Consider the following 16,420-nt stretch of genomic DNA (forward strand, 5'->3'; position numbering starts at 1 on the left):
AAAAATAATACAAAGATCACCCCATTTACCCTTTACCTACATTCACCTGTTTAGTAAAATTTTGCCTTATTTCTTGCTGTCCCCTCTATTACTCTGTGTGTGTGTCTAACTATTTTTGATGGTCACATATACACCATGGCCCTTTATCCTAAAACACTTAGGTATGTCCGAAGAATAAGGATATTCTCTCATATAACCAGCAGGCAGCTATGACATTTAGTAAATTTAACACTGACCATTCATGTCGCCACTGTGTCATTAACTGAACCAGCCTTGAGGTGCTCAGGAACAGGCCACGTGCCCTCCGGGAATTCTCAGCCTTTTCCTCTCTAGCTTAAGCTATCATATTTTGTGTGCCACAAATCCTTTAGGAGAAACACCTGATTTACTGAAATGCTTTTTACTAGCTTCATGTTATATAAAGAAATGAAAAATAAATTGTAAGTAGGGGGCTGTGCTCTACATGTGCTGTACTTTGTCACTGCCTGAACACAAGCTTTGCCTTTAGAATACAAATAATTTGACAGTAATTATTTACTCACCTTCAATTTCTTTAATTTATAGCAATTTTTCTCATTTCTTTTTTACAGTCTGTAACTATCACAGTAACAAACTCAGACACAGTGAATGATGTTATCAACATGTCACTCTCAATGCTAGGAGTAACTGTAAGTTACCTGCTAGTTCTTTCTAGTTAAAAATCAACTTTAATTTTTGAGATTCGTGTGTGTGCATGTGTGCATATGTGTATGATGTACCTCCCATCATGAGACAGCTATTACGGACAGGTAAGTCATATTTAGTCCCCCTGAATTTGGAAACTGAAAGCAGCAAGCTAGGTTATCAGCCTATACAATAGTGTTATTCTTGTATTCCCATTTTAAATTTTGTGCAAGCTGAAAGTGATAGCATAATGAATTCAGGCTGTAATTTTAGAGTGCTAATAACATCCTCTTTACTGTATACATTATACAAGAAATGACACAATATTTATAAGATTCTAAATATTCCCTCCTCCATTGGACTGTTCTTTCTGTATCTTCTTCCTTGATACCTCCCATCCCATCCCCATTTATCCTGATTGTCACCTGAGGACTCAATCTTGGTATGATAGATCCTAAATGAGGTGTTTTGCTCTAAATTTTGACATAAAGCCAGCTGGCTAGAAGCTACATCCCCTTGAGGCAGGTCCTGAGAATGAGATAGCTAATGCCTATTGTGAATTGGTAAAGGGGAAAGTTGTGAATAAGACCATGGATCTGGGGACATCTGTGTACACATCACTTTCACCTTTTTTTGCTTTCAAGTGTCTGCTCCTTTATGTTTTGCCAGGGCTGCTGTGAGTTGTTGGAAAATTTCTTGGTGAAGGAGGTGGCTATATTTGAAGGTGAGGTTGTGCAAAGGAAAAGAGAGGGAGACTGACATTCAGATGACAAAACTGGAGACAGCTCAGCTGCTTATATAAATTCTCTGTAAATGGGAAAACATCTTGCTATTGTGACATGCCATAATTACAATATTTGTATTTAAGTTTTGTCTGACTCAGTGGTATAATGAAGCCCCTTAAATAATCAGGGAAACCAGAATATGGTATAAGAAATTCATTTGACTACTGAGCAATTCAAATTTAATATACACTTAAAATAAAATTGAATTTATATTACTGAGTAAAGCACACCTCTGCACTGATTTCTAACCTACATGATATATATATGACCTGAATCAAAATTAAATATTGAAAGAGAGTGAGTAGTTTTAGGATAAAGGTGGGGATACTAATTAATTACAGAGCTCAGTTTATTTTATTTTTGTAATGTTCCTTTGCTTAAGGTGATCAATCTCACTAAACAAGAAAAACTTCTATTTTAATGTAGAACTGGGGTTATTTGCCTACATATGTATGCCTATTTAAGGGACACTGACAAAGTGTTTCCAACCTTAAACCTTAAAAGATTTTTATTAACTCTCTCTTATCTGCAATACAATTTTGAACAGATTTAGCTCCGTGTGTGTGTGTGTGTGTGTGTGTGTGTGTTTACATACCTGGGACCCTGCCTCCTCCATGGAACCAGGAGTCAAGTGCAAGCATAGTACCTGCCAGTAGCAACACTATTTCAAACATTTTTTGCTTTATCTTCTCCTGGAGGACTCTAAAATAATGCAGCAGTCCTTCTAAGTTAAACTTGTTTCAAGTGAAATCTCCAGTATTTCTAGGCAGTGATTCTGCTGGGAGAGATTGTTTTCCGCATCTGATTTGTTCCCTAGGTCAGAGTACTTGTCCCTCTCTCCCTCAAGTGGGATTACACAAAATGTTTAAAATATTTCAGTGTATCAATTTAAAATGGATTGCTGGGTAGAAAATACACTTAGAGACACTAAAAAAAAAAAAATTCCAAATTGGCTTTAGTCCCTCCAACTCTAGGTCTCTCAAAAAGAAGACAAGCTTGTGCTCCAGGCTGGGAGATGTGAAATGCCATACTCTTTTCTTCCCTTGAGGAGATGCTTAAGTTTATCCATAAAAAAGGGCCACTGACAGAAGGCATCTTCAGAAAATCAGCCAGTACAAAATCATGCAGAGCCCTAAAGGAGAAGCTGAACTCTGGGGAACAAAGTGAACTTGGAGAATGAGTGTGTTCTTGTGGTGGCATCTGTCTTAAAGGCAGGGAAAGTTCTAGCCTTATCCGCACACACAGTGACTCTGGAGCTCTGTGACTGCTCCTTGGTCATGGCTGCCCAGAGCAACAGGTGTAATAGATGAAGGAGCTGAAAAACTGGAAAATACCTCACAGTCAACTTTAAGGAAGTCCTTTGGGTGTTAAAGTCCCATATGTTAGGTATAGTTTCCTTTTTCATCACAACCCTCTCCCCAAGTTCACTCCTGAACATTCCATGCAAATAAATAAATAAATGAATAATAAATTTCAAAACACACACACACCTGTACAAAGTGTACCTAAACAAGCTTTCTGCTTTTGAGGACTTCCTTACTGTCTTCCTAATGAAGGCAAAGTTTCCAAAAGAAAATTCATATTAAGCTTTTGGAAATAGTTACGGCAGCTTACCAAAGTAAGTAAACATTTGCCTTACAATGAATCAAAACCTCCTCAGGAAGGCCATCGAAATCTGTCATCATTTCATCATCCTCCCTTCCCCATCTCTTAATGCCTTTTACTTTAAAGCTAGCATAGGGAGGGCTGCACCATGTGTGCTTCCTTTCACCTCCTTTCCCACCTTGGCTTCCCTTGTTAATGTCTGTTATGTTTCACCCACCACCCACGGTTAGAGTCACATGGTAACCAGCTCCTACTACAGGCCTCTTCTTATAAATCTGTCTTTTAAAGTGGACACAGCAGTCAAAATTAGTTTGGAATTCTGAAAATTCATTGGATTTATTTAAGAAACAGATTGATTTTGAAATGATACAGCTAAGTCAGGTATCCAGTTACATTTCTACAAAGGGAATCATAGACCAGAAAAATAATTTACTCAATCCATCTTGGTACTTGTTAGCAGCTCTGAACAAAAATCTGTTCATGTAATAATGACTACAAACAGGTTTTAAAGTTATCTTAGAAACTCCATTACATTTGGTCTTTCCTTGTCCACTAATAATGTTTGATCATAATTCAATTGTGGGATAAATAGCAACAGTTCAGAAATGACTCAGAGATGATGCCTACCACACTCGCACCATAATAATACACACAAGGTATGCAAATAGCAAGGTGAGCGTTGCCCTATGTAAATGCACATGGAATTAATTTGATCATCTAGTAAGAGGCTCTTGCCTATTTCCCATTATAAGCACAGAATAGCAAGAGGCTGACTTGAGTCACGTTCTGGCTCAACCACACTCAGCCTCACCCATGGGCTCCACAGCACAGGGTCCAGGAAAGCCGAGACACATGCTCCCAGGGTATGGAGTTTGTACACATGAGGCACAGGCCCTGCTGTCCCTTCCCAGACTCCCGGAACCAGCCACAGCTGGAACGCTTCCTCCCTCCACACACACTGGAAACACGGTGAAAAACCCCAATGACAAGAGAGGGTGCTGCACACCAAGAACACAGTAGAGGTACGAGAGGATGGAGACCTTGTCCACTGCCGTCACTGCTCTATCTGCAGAGCTCAGGAGAGGCTGGCACACCCAGCAGCTCAGTAAGTACTGGAACAAGTGAACACTTACAGGACTATAATCATGACAGTTACCTAGAGGCATTTCCTGAACAAGCTACCATTAAGAGAAGCCTGGGGCTATGGAGTGAGACCAGTGGAAGCATGGTGTGCCTTTGAAACTAGCAAGGTGGTGCAAAAATTCCCCCTCAGTCTTGCACAAAACATGACAACTTTGGGGGTGGGGAGGGTATAGCTCAATGGTAGAGGGCATGTTTAGCATGCATGAGGTCCTGGGTTCATTCCCCAGAACCTCCATCAATAAATAATAAATAAATAAACCCAATTACCACCTTATCCCCCAGGGAAGAAAACTACGACTTCATAAATTTTAATAGTTCCAATTCTGTGATATAAAGGCTTGTACCCCAGAAACTGACATATTGTCTCTGACTATACTTTAGTTAAAAAAAAACAAAACGACTTGTTCATCAGCCCTCTGAAGTGAGGAATTTTCCAGGCCTCCTCTTAGGAAGCTTACATTTGCGTACCTCTAGCCCTGACACTCAGAGGCCTGAAGTTGCAATATATCTAAATTTTAAGTTTCCCATTTCAGAGGATATGATTCATTCAAGGAATTATAAGGGTTAACAGGTAGGTACCCATTGGGGGTTTTGATATGTTTCTAACACCTGCAGCTTAAAAGTCTGCAAAATGAACTTTTATACAGTTTTAAAAAGGAAGACTGAAGCTATTATGAGTATTTTTCCCCATGAAGCACACATACCTCAAGTCAGAAGGCCCAGTTCTCTCTTAGTATGTGTGCAAGAGTGGAGGGGGGTGTGTTCTGTTTCAGAACCTCTCTTACTTGAATTAAGAGCAAGCACCGTGTCTAACGTAAACAAGTAACATGGGTGTGCGCATTGCTTTTCAAGACACTAACAGGATTTAGGACGAGTTGTCACCAGACCTGGTCAGTCTGCACTGTTGTGCTAAAATGGACACAAAGAGTAAGGTCCAGGTGCTGGGAGGGGCTTTCTCGTCATTCTCACTGCGGTCTAGACTCCACTTTGATGCTTCTCATTTTAGACAGAGAAAATCCAAGCTCCTGCTTCTGGGTGTGCAAGTCTGCAAAGTCAGAGCCAGGCTCTACCAGTTAGGCAGTTGTGAAGGAAGTGGGGCCTGAACTGAATTTTTCAACTAAATGTTTTCTCTGTTATTTCTCCAATATATATTTATCGTAATTATATATATATGTATGTGTGTATATATGTGTGTGTATATCTTTTTTATCTTTTTAAAAAGATATATATGTATCTTTTTTTACCTATGTAAGGATTTTCTTCGAAATATCCAAGGAAGTGTATTTCCAGCCAGTCTCTACGATAAATGGCTCGGTGTTCTTGATCAAGGGAATGAGGAGGAAAAAATAACTGCAACCCAGAGGTAATGATGCAGTTAATTCCTCTACTCTGGTCACACCTCAAAAATACAACCAACATCCTCTTAGGAAAAGATCAGCTTATAGTTTACCACTTTGTCCACTACACTAATGACCAATGTCAAAGGGTTTCATTTGCTACCCATAGAGGCCAGATGAAAAAGAGCAGCATGCATTACTGCTGTTACTGAATTCTGTTTTTCTCCTAATCTTATTAATATGGAATCCATGACCATTTTACACCTGCTGAAGACATGGGACTGCTGGAGATGCAATCCACTGGCCTAATAAGAGATGCCAGAAAATGAATCTGCCAGTGATATGATCTTAACTTTGTCAAACACTTAATCAACAAGAGAAGTTCTTATCTGGTTCAGGAATTAAAATCAATGAAACATTTCTGTATGCATTCATGCTTAGAACTCTGTGAGAGGAGACTGTGTACATGGTTTACAAAGTACTCTGTTCTCTGTCTCTGTATTTCCTCTTCCTATGCGAAATGACTTGCTTTATTTTGAAGTGCATTTTTTTGTCTGTAGGCTCTCAGACCAGCTGCCAAGAGCCAACATTGTTCTCCTGCAGTACCTTTTTGCAGTGCTGCACAACACTGAACAACATTCCTCAACCAATCAGATGACAGCTTACAATTTATCACTGTGTACAGCCCCAAGTCTTTTTGGTCCACCTCATGCCACCAGCTCAGAATAAGAAAAGGACTTCACAAAAAAGGTAATGAGACCTCTCGTTTTTATGCCTTGTGGAGCCCAGTCCCCACTCTGAACCTAAAATCTGTGGTACTAACCGTGATGGACCAGTTTTTTCAAGTGCACATTTTAAATACACTCCCCTGGAGTGGCAGAGTCATTGATCTGGCGGGTGGGAAGGTGGGTTATCAAGTGGGAAACTGAGAGCAGTGGAGGCATTTCTGCTTTCCCATCCAGGAGACTGAACCACAGAGAGATAAGAGCAGGATGATAGGACAGAAGAGAACCTGAGCTTTGGGGTCTGGCAGCCAGGGTTCAACTCTCAGCCTAATCACTGAGGGAGTGTGAACTAGGGTGAAGTTCCCATGGTTTCATCATCACACAGTGACACCACCCAGCTCCTCTGGTCACTGCTGGCTCATCTCGGTGGCTTGGGCAGTATGAGCACCCACACTCCACACACACTGGCCTTCCTCTGCCAGCTGTGGTCCCTCAGTAGGATACTCAGTTCCTGTGTCACCCCCACTGCAGGGTGAGGGGGCTAGTAAAAGTGTCCAGAACATCCTAACAGAGCCACAACAGGCCTGATAAGTTCACAGCTCTGCCCCAAGCTCACCCAGACAGCAAACGGGAGACAAGGCAATGCACTTAAACAAACACATTTTCTCTCCAGCTGCTTCCTTCCTTAACAACAACAACAAAAACACAGAAATCTCTACCTCTCAAGTTCACACATTTCTTCATTTAAGAAGTGAATTTCACAAGTTTTGTCAATTGGATGCCTTACTAATTTTCATAAGATGTTATGTGCCAATTTATCTCAATAAAACTGGAAAAAATAAAATAAAAACAAATAAATGAAATTTAGTAAGGGAATATACATCTTCACCCCAAGTATCCTTCATGAGTGACTTGCATCCTAGTTTTGAAGATGTAACCAACATTACAAAAATGTTAGCTACTGAACTACGCCACAAATTATAACTATAGCTCACTGATGAAACGAATTTTAAAATCTGTACCCAAAGTACTCTTGAAAGTATCACTTATTTCTTAGAGAAAACTGATCTGTATACACATTTTCTAAATCAACTCTGAATTTTTCTCAGAATTCTCTTCAAATTTTTAGATCAAAGAATTAGATAGGAAATGTGATTTGTAACAATGCCATATGTAAAATAGCACCCTGTTTTGCCCTTTTGTGTTGCAGATTGCTTTTGTACAATTTTTCCTGGAAAACTGCCTCCAGCTATTGGGAGAAAATATCACTTCCCTTCTGGGATAGAGCTCAGTAAGTTCTGATAAAGGTGATGTCACTAAAAACACTGAAAAGTCTACAGGCCATGTGAATAATTTAACTGCCTTTGGTGACAAAGACAGCAAGGCTGCCAGGGGTCATGGGAGATCCTTAGTCAGTGCAGTTCTGGAGCCCAAATCACATCCCAAGAGCAATGATGCTCCAGGTCAGGGGAGGGTTCACAGTACTGAGAGACCAAAGAAAGGATAAGACAGGTCTGACTTCAAGAAGTTGCTAGTATAGCATTAGGAGATATTATGGTATAATATAGTGTTTGGGAAATGTTTTTAAAAAAATACAGTGTTTGGGAATTCTTTTAAACAAAACTTTAAATGGGACTCATATATATCAGATGTGCTCTGGTTGAAACTAGACTGAGGGGCCCAGAGCACTGCCTGGTTTATCCCCCCCCCCTTTTTTTTCCTGCTCTGTGGTCCCTGAGGCACCACAGGTTTCCAGTGCCTTTGAAACAGGCTGAAAAGAAGCAGTGTCATTGAGGAAAAAAGGATTTGACTTGACATCAAACCACCTTTCCAGACTATGAACTCCTGGGCCACTATTCAGTAGCTGTTCTAACTTTGGCCAATTATTTTAGCTCAGTTTCAGTTTCTTCCTCTCTAAAGTGTGAATAAAAGCAATATTTAAATTTTAGGATTATTGTAAAGATTAATAATGCATGTAAACTAATTTGTAAAAAAAAAAAGTAATTATTAGGGCTACTAGAATTTCTTCTGAGACTAGAGCTAGTATTTTTTGAGCATAAGGAATCACAGCTAACTTGCAGCAGTCCATTTTATAAGGCAGAGTTTAGATTAAGAACCTGGGGACATGTATCATGAGACTCTGTATTTAGGAGGGAGCGTAATTAGGTTTATTTATTTTTATTTTATTTATTTTTAATGGCGGTACTGGGGATTGAACCCAGGACCTCATGTGTAGTAAGCACGTGCTGAACCACTGAGCTATAACAGTCTCCCAACCTCTTTGCATTTTTGACACTTTGGTTTTATGACATTTATCTCACTGCCTTGAGGAAATCTTTAGGAAAATCTACTCAATCAGGAATTTAGATGAGTCTAATACCTGAAAATGTGCTTTACTAAGATAACTGTCTTTCAATTCATCAGACCTCAAAACAACCCCTGGAATCCAAGCCAGTGACAGTGATAAATAATTTTGAAAAAGGCACAAGGACAGAATGAGGCTGAGGCCCCATCTACCATGTGTCTACACAGATGCCTGTCCACAATTTTTAAAGTCCCTGAAGATTAGAAATCGCCATAATTACATTTGACCCTTCCTCTCTTCTATCTTCCATTCCTCCTATAGTTAAACATTCGTTCCTATTGTATTCTGCATTTTTACATTGATTCAATAAAAACGGGCTAGATAACCACTTTAGTTGCTTATGGTCCATATTAACACCTTGGTGGAGGCTCATCGGGGCAGTCTGGGTCTCAGCTAAGGTCACTTCTGCACCTGCAGTCAACCGGCAGCTCAGCTGGGGCTGACTTACATGTCTGTTGCTTGGCGCTGGCTCTAGGTTGATCCCATCTCTTCAACAAGCGAGCCCGGCCTTCTTCATACGCTGGAGGAAGACTTCCCAACAGCAAGAGGCTTTTCAAGAGTCCATGTAGGAGAGGACTGCACAAAGGACAACAAAGACAATGTTTTCATGATTTACTGACGGCTATGATTGTCACCGAGCACACGTGATGCTCAAAACTCGAGACAGCATTCCTACCACACACATACTTTTCTTCCTGAGTTGCTATCCCTCCTTTCTTTAGACCAGCATTTTCCATAGGCTATTAAGTCTGGTGGGGAATATCTTTGAAATAATCATTGTTTTCCCCAGGTATTTCTTGCCTCAATCTTTCTCCCTGTCTCAATCTGTCCTAAGAGACAGATCATTTCCTCAGGGAACAGAAATTACAGAAGAATATGAGGAAAAAGAGAGCTGTTTGCTGTTTATGAGTTTTAAAAATTCAGTTTCCTAGTAAACAAAAACAATTCATGGCATAAAATTTAGGTGGGAATCTCAGGGGAAAAGCCCAAAACAATGAGGTGTATGGGACATGGGCACCATTTCCTGAATAGAAAACAACAAAACATTGTAAACTGACTATAACTCAATTTAAAAAAAAAAAGGAAACAAAACAAACAAAACAAAAAACAAGAGGAATCAGGAAACCTTCACAGAACAGCGACATGACATCTCTAAGAAAGACAGGGCCTTGTAGAGTCATACACAATTTCCTGCACCTCAACTTGGAACAGATCAGTTAAGTGATTCCATCAATCTGAGAATGGCAGGGAAGGAATAAAGCCACTAGATTTCTTTTTGGCCTTGGACCTAAAAGTCAGTATTCATTTGGTTGCCTTAGTCCTTCCAAAGAATAAAATTATACCTTTGTCACGTGAAAGAAACCACTAGAAAACAAAATTGTCAAAGGAGCATTATAATTTCCTAAAATGGAAAAAAGAAACTCCTTTGTGAGAATGGGGAGTTTTTCCACATTGTAAAGGAATAAGATCAGTTGGGGGGCTGCGGGAGGCACTGGCACCTGCCTGCTCCGGGGCCCTGCGGGGCGCGGGCGAGTCCGAGCGTCTGGGCAGGGTGCGGAGGAGTGGGGGGCGCGGGGACCGGGGCGGGGGCGCGGCGGCCTGAGCGCCTCACAGGTTTCCGCGCCGTCGCTGGAGCGCCGGAGCAGCGGTGGCACAACTTTCCAGGCTGCGGGTGGGGTTGGGAGCGAGGAGAGTGCTCACCGCGCCCACAGCCCTCTCCCCGGCGCCCGCGCGGCCTCCCTCCCCCGCGGGGCCCCGCGCCCGCCCGCCCGCTCCCAGCACTCGCTCCCAGCACTCGCTCCCTCGCTCTCTCCCCGCCTCCTCTTTAGTTCGGGGCTTCCAGGCCCCGCGCGGTGGCGGCGGCCGCATTCCCCCTCCTTCCCCGCCCCCTCCGCTGTCATCACCTGCACTCACCTCGGCTGTCCACCCGGCGCCGCCGGCTGTCGGCCTAGTTTCCCCCAGACGTCTCCATCCTATTATTCCCTACGTCGGGGGAGGGAGCGGTTACAGGGTGGTCGCAGGGGAGGTAGGAGCCGGGGGTGGGGGTGGGGCTGGCCTTCACCGGAGCTGCGATCCTAAGCTGCCCCCGGGGGGCTGGCACAGTCCACATGCCAGTAGCACCGCAGCGGCCTCGGGTCCGCACCGCCTTCTGCTGGCCGCGGAGCCTACTGCGTCGCTGCCAGGAGGGGCCTGCCTTCCCGAAGCGTTCCCAGCTGACGCGCTCGCCGGGGGCCGCGGCGGGTAAGCGCGCACCCGCCTTCCTGTGGGGACTGCGCGCCCGCGCACTAGCGGCGCGGGAAAACGGCCGCTGCCTGTGGGCTGGGTCCCCGCCGCGGGCGCTGGCCCCGCTCAGCCCATCCCGAGCGCCGGGTGAGGGCGCGGTGGCCGGTTCCCGGGCCGCCTGAGGCGGGAGGATGGCCACGGCGGCACCTGCGCGCCCGGCTAGTGGAGTTGCCGCCGAGGTGTTTGGAGGTTTTCCAAAACCTGGGAGGGGAGGGGAACCCGCCCCGGGCCCGTTCGCCGGAGCCCCTCCCCAGGCCGTGGGCCTGGGAAAAAAAAAGTTGGGAAAGTAAAATAAAACACTGACTTCGGGATAATGGTTATGTCTTTGGAAGGAAGGAAGGGAATGGGATGGATAAAGGAAAGGTGAAAAATTTCAAGCGTTTGTGTATTATTTTATTTCTTAGATTTTTAAATGCTAGCATTTTACCACAGTGCTTCAAACTTTAAGATAAAACGTTAATAGGTAATTTTATTCCATAAATACCCACAATATACTCATACATATGCACAGATATACATATTTTTATATATAAGCACATAAAACATTATTCAATGAATTAAAATTATATAATTTGTTATCATTCAGCAACTTTATTCTTTTCCTTAACGTATGTTTTAAAATTTCCATATATTGATACATGTAGGCCTGATTCTAATTTCTGTATTATATTCCACTATATCTATTTTGATCAAACTTTCTAGAGGCTTGCCGAGGTTACTAGCTTTAAAAGGAGTTTTATTTTCTCTATTAATATTTTTCCTAGATTATTAATTTGTGTGTTGTTTTTATGATTTTGTTGCTTCAGCATTCCCACTGTTCTTTTGATTTCTTCGTTTAGTTTCCTGGATTAAATGCTAGCTCACTTATTTGTAATGAATATATTTAAGACTATTCATTATTTCTAAGCACTGCTTTAGTTATATCTCACACATTTTTATTTTTTATTATTTTAGTTCAAATTATAACTCAGTGATTAACATTTTATAATATTATTTGTGAATTATACTTTAACCCATTCATTCCTTAGCCTTTTTGTATTTTCAGGTGTTCCAACCTGTATGATTTTCATTACCATTTTTAATAGTTAATTTCTAATTGCATAGTGATCAGATAATGTTTTGAATTATGGTGATTCTTTATGACTGAAAGTATACAGTAAGTTATGTAAACACTTAAAATGTAGCATGCATGCCTTAGAAGAATGTGGATTCTATGTTGGGTTCTCTTTTGGGTACAGAAATATATATATTTACAATCATGTTATGTGTGTTACTCAAATCCTCTCTGTATATTCTCCAAATAAGTACTTTCTAAGGGAGGTGCTAAATTCTGCCATTAGGATTATGAGTATTTCAATTTTATTTTATAATTCTGAGATTTTGATAATTGTTTTTTGATGTTTTACAGTTTAAGTTTCTATTGTTAAGTATACATAAATTTATAGTTTTTATCTTTTCATAGACTGCGGCTTATATGCTTTATTCATGTTAATGCTTCTGCTTCATATTCTATTTTGATGGATACTGTGACACCAGCACTTTTTTGCTCCATATATGCCTGTGTGAACCCGAAAAATACTGCCAACTATATCAGTAAACAAAGAATGTTGAAACCATCAAGTCATCAGTGGCTGCTGCCACCCCCCACAGTGCAGACAAGCCTGAAGCCTGGCCTCTGCAGCCACTCACAATGGTGCCCTCTGAGGGGACTCAGAATAAGAAGGGACTGGATACTCACGCTAGATAGCTAGGTGCTTGTCAAAGGAATGAATTCAGTGAGCCCAAGTGTTTGCTCCCTCCCATACATAGAAAAGCACTAAACTCTTGAACTTGAGATACCTGACTTTCTTTAGATAACAAGTAATCTTTTATTGTTCCAACTACCTGGTCTTTGTTGTAAAGCTCCTATATATCCTAGTTCCTCCCCTACCTCTTCGGAGCAGTCCCTCAGAGCGATCTGAGAGGCTGTCATCCCAGGTCAAGTCCTCCCCCCAAATAAAACATAACTCTCAACTTTTAGGCTGCACATTTATTTCAGTCGACACCTGGCATATCTCTATTTCTTTTTTACAAAACAGGGACAGACTCACATGGGTGAAAGGGGGTGGGGAGGGATAAATTTGGAGATGGGGATTTGTACACACTAACTTCTGTATATAAAATAGCTTTAAAAAAAGCTAGCTGAACAGAAAAAAATAGCTGAACAACAAGGTCCTACTACATAGCATAAGGAACTGTTCAATACCTGTAGTTACCTATAATGAAAAAGAACATGAAAAGAAATAGATATGTATAACTGAATCACTATACTGTACACCAGAAATTAGCATTGTAAATCAAATATACTTCAGTTAAAAAAAGGAAAGAGAGAAAAAGAATTCCATTGTCAAATGTGTGAATGTATCATTCTAGAAGTTATTGAATGCATATGTAGACATATGATTTTGTTTTAACAAATACAGGATCACATTTTGCATCCAGTTTCACAACTTGCTTCTTTACTGAGTTATTCTGAGGTCACAAAAGTGTTCATGTTTTCAAAGTCATTTCTTACCTGTGTGTTTCAGCTACTCAGAGTGTGGGCTCCTGAGTGTGCTATGACAGGCAAAGTTACCTATGTTTCTCGTCTGGAGCCTGGTCCTCAAACTTTTCCAGCTGGCTTAAGCAAGTAACCAATCATAGCATATCATTTCATTTTTTTATATAGTAAATAAAATGATAAATCTGAGCATGTGAAAATAAACATTAATACTATCTAATGTAACTGTACTCATCATGGTGAATTAAGGTACACTACAGTGCTAGGTTTAATCTTTGTGTATATGACATTCTATCCCTGCTTTAATAAATACATTTTAGAATAATATTAAGAAACATTAACAAGGATTAGAACCACAAATGTAATCAGCCACCTCCACAAAAGCCAGGAACACAGATGGGATTATACTGTCAGAAACACTGCCAGTTAAGGAGACTGAGACAGGATGAAATCAAAGCTGTCAAATATCTTACATTCTGCAGGATGAGACCACAGAGCTGTTTGGCTGCCAATATACACCATATTTTAAGAAAAGGGAAGAATGACTCCAAAGGCCACTGAGAGACCATCAGGTCTGCCTCTTCAGCTTCAAGGGAGTGGGACCATGATCTCAGTTTCAACAGGCCATACTGATGCAGGAAAATAGATGTGGGGTGTGAGAAGAGCTGTGTCCCAGGGTTCAGTTGAGCCCCTGGGACGTGCCTCGCCAAGTGTGGGTCCTTGGCTTCACACAGGAAAGAATTCAAGAGGGAGCCACAGTTGAGTAAAGGTAGATTTATTCAGATAGATTGAAAGGCAAGAGAAAGGCCAGGAGCTGTGGGGGTTGGGTGCTCAGATTAAAAGTAGGTACACATTCCATAGACAGAATGTGGGCCGCTTCCGAAGAGGGGGAGAGAGAGGCAGCCTCGAGGCACCTTGTTGCCAGTTTTTATGGGCTTGGTAGCTTCATATGCTAATAAATGGAAGGGCCAGTCTAGGTAGCCTGGGGAAGGGGCTGGGATTCCCAGGAAGTTGGCTATTTCCTACCCTTTGACCTTTCGTGGCTAGCCTTGGGACTGCCATGGTGCCTGTGGGCATGTTATTCACCATGTTAATATATTACAATGAGCGTATAATGAAGCTCAAGGTCTACTAGAAGTTAAATCTCTCTTCATCTTGAGCCTCAAGGTCTACTGGGTGTTGAATCTTCCACCATTTTTATGTTAATTGCTGTGGCATTCCTTGAATGGCTGTGCCATGCCCCCTTCCATCCTGTCTCAATACCACCTCCAACTGAAGCCTTGGGGATAAACCCTCAACCTGGCAGAGCAAGAGGACTGCCACCTGTGTGGGTCCAGAAGGTGGGGCATGGAGCCAAAAGGGATTATTCCCAAACCTTAAAATCTAATACAATCTGCTTTACTAGGTTTTGGACTTGCTTCTTAACTGTCACCTCATCTTTTCCTTCCTATTTATTTCTTTTGGAATGGAAATGTCTATGCCTGTCCCACCACTGAATTTCAGAAGCATATGAATTTTCTAATTTCACAGGTTCGCAGCTGGAGAGGAATTTTGTTTCAGGATGAATTGTACCTTGAGTCTCAGCCATATCTCATTTAGATGATACTTAGACTCTGAACTGTAGACTTAGAGTTGAGGCTAGAATGAGTTAAGGCTTTGGGGGCTTTTGGGATAGAATGAGTGTATTTTGCACATGATAAGGACATGAATTTGGGGCAGCTAGAGTCATATTGCTTTAGACTGAATTGTGTCCCCCACTCCAAGTTTGAATGTTGAGTCCCTAATCTACTACGTGATTATATTGGAGAAAGATCCTTTAAGAAAATGATGAAGGTTAAATGAAGTCAGAAGTGTGGTAATCTGATATGTTAGAACCGGTGTCCCTATAAAGAAGAAGAGACATCAGAGCTCTCTCTCTCCCTGACAAGTGAGGACTAAGTGAGAAAATGGCCCTCTGCCAGGGAGGAAGAGAGCCCTCACCAGAAGCAGACTGCCAGCACCTTGATCTTGGACACCCCAGCCTCCAGAACTGAGAGAAAACAAATTTCTGTTGTTAAGCCACCCACACTACGTTATTTCACTATGGCAGCTCAAGCTGACAAAGACAGGATTTTAAACAGACTTAAAGTCATTTTAAGACTGCTGATTTTTTTTTTTTTTTTTCATTTTTATCTGAAACAAACTCATCTCTTGACTGGTCATTTTTTCACTTGACTGAAAAATGAAAAAAACTCATCATTTTTTCACTGTCTTCATATCTCTCATATATTTTGTTTTAGTTTGATGGCTCATCTTGAAAAGATTTTTTCAAAGTTCTTTCTCTGCCCTTGCCATTCTCATTTAATGCTTTTCCCCTTACCCCATCTAATCCCCAGGAGCTACTCACTTAGAGAAAGAGGTTTATATCACTCACCCAGAGCTTGATCGGCATGGGTATCGGGAATCTCAGAGTCAGTCCCAAGGCTTCAAGGCTAAGTCTGCTCCCCGCCTTATAAACAGTTCCCTCCCTGGGCAGATTTTTGATGTTTGGGGCCTCCTTTCATGTTTATTTATAACATCTTAAGATTTTCTTGTCCTTAGTTAGCAGACCAGAGCTATACACTAGGTAGTCACAGCTCCTTACTGCACACCTGCAGCATCATATGATTGTATTCACCATCTTATTTTTTGTATCCTGACCCTCTGACATCTGAGAACTTGCTAGCTTGAAAGAACTGCCCCTGCCAGTGTCAGCCAATTCTTAGAGATAATAAAGAACTCCCCCTTATGTGTGTCTTTCAAATGTAAACCAAGTGATCCAGAGCCCATACCTCCAATCACCTCCTTTTTGGGCTCTTACATGCCACACCTTATTCCCTTGTCCCAATCACCCCAAAGGCTGGGTACGAGGCAATGAAGCCCTGTGCCCCCGATGCTGCTGAAATTGTTCAAACTAGCCCATCCTAAACCTGCTGACACTGCCTCAGCTGTGCTGC

The 16,420-nt window shown here is 41.7% G+C and overlaps 1 long non-coding RNA gene across 4 annotated transcripts in view; it reads right to left on the reverse strand.

Annotated features, from left to right (window-relative positions):
• LOC116156768 (uncharacterized) overlaps window positions 1–16,420 on the reverse strand; it is a 148,644-nt gene that overhangs the window by 89,247 nt on the left and 42,977 nt on the right. For all 4 annotated transcript variants that reach the window (XR_010382821.1, XR_010382823.1, XR_010382822.1 and 1 more), the window contains exon 5: window positions 9,072–9,199. This is a non-coding gene — a long non-coding RNA (uncharacterized LOC116156768). The remainder of the gene's footprint in view (window positions 1–9,071; window positions 9,200–16,420) is intronic.

This window comes from Camelus dromedarius, chromosome 2 (genome assembly GCF_036321535.1).
Source record: "Camelus dromedarius isolate mCamDro1 chromosome 2, mCamDro1.pat, whole genome shotgun sequence".
NCBI classification, from domain to species: Eukaryota; Metazoa; Chordata; class Mammalia; order Artiodactyla; family Camelidae; genus Camelus; species Camelus dromedarius.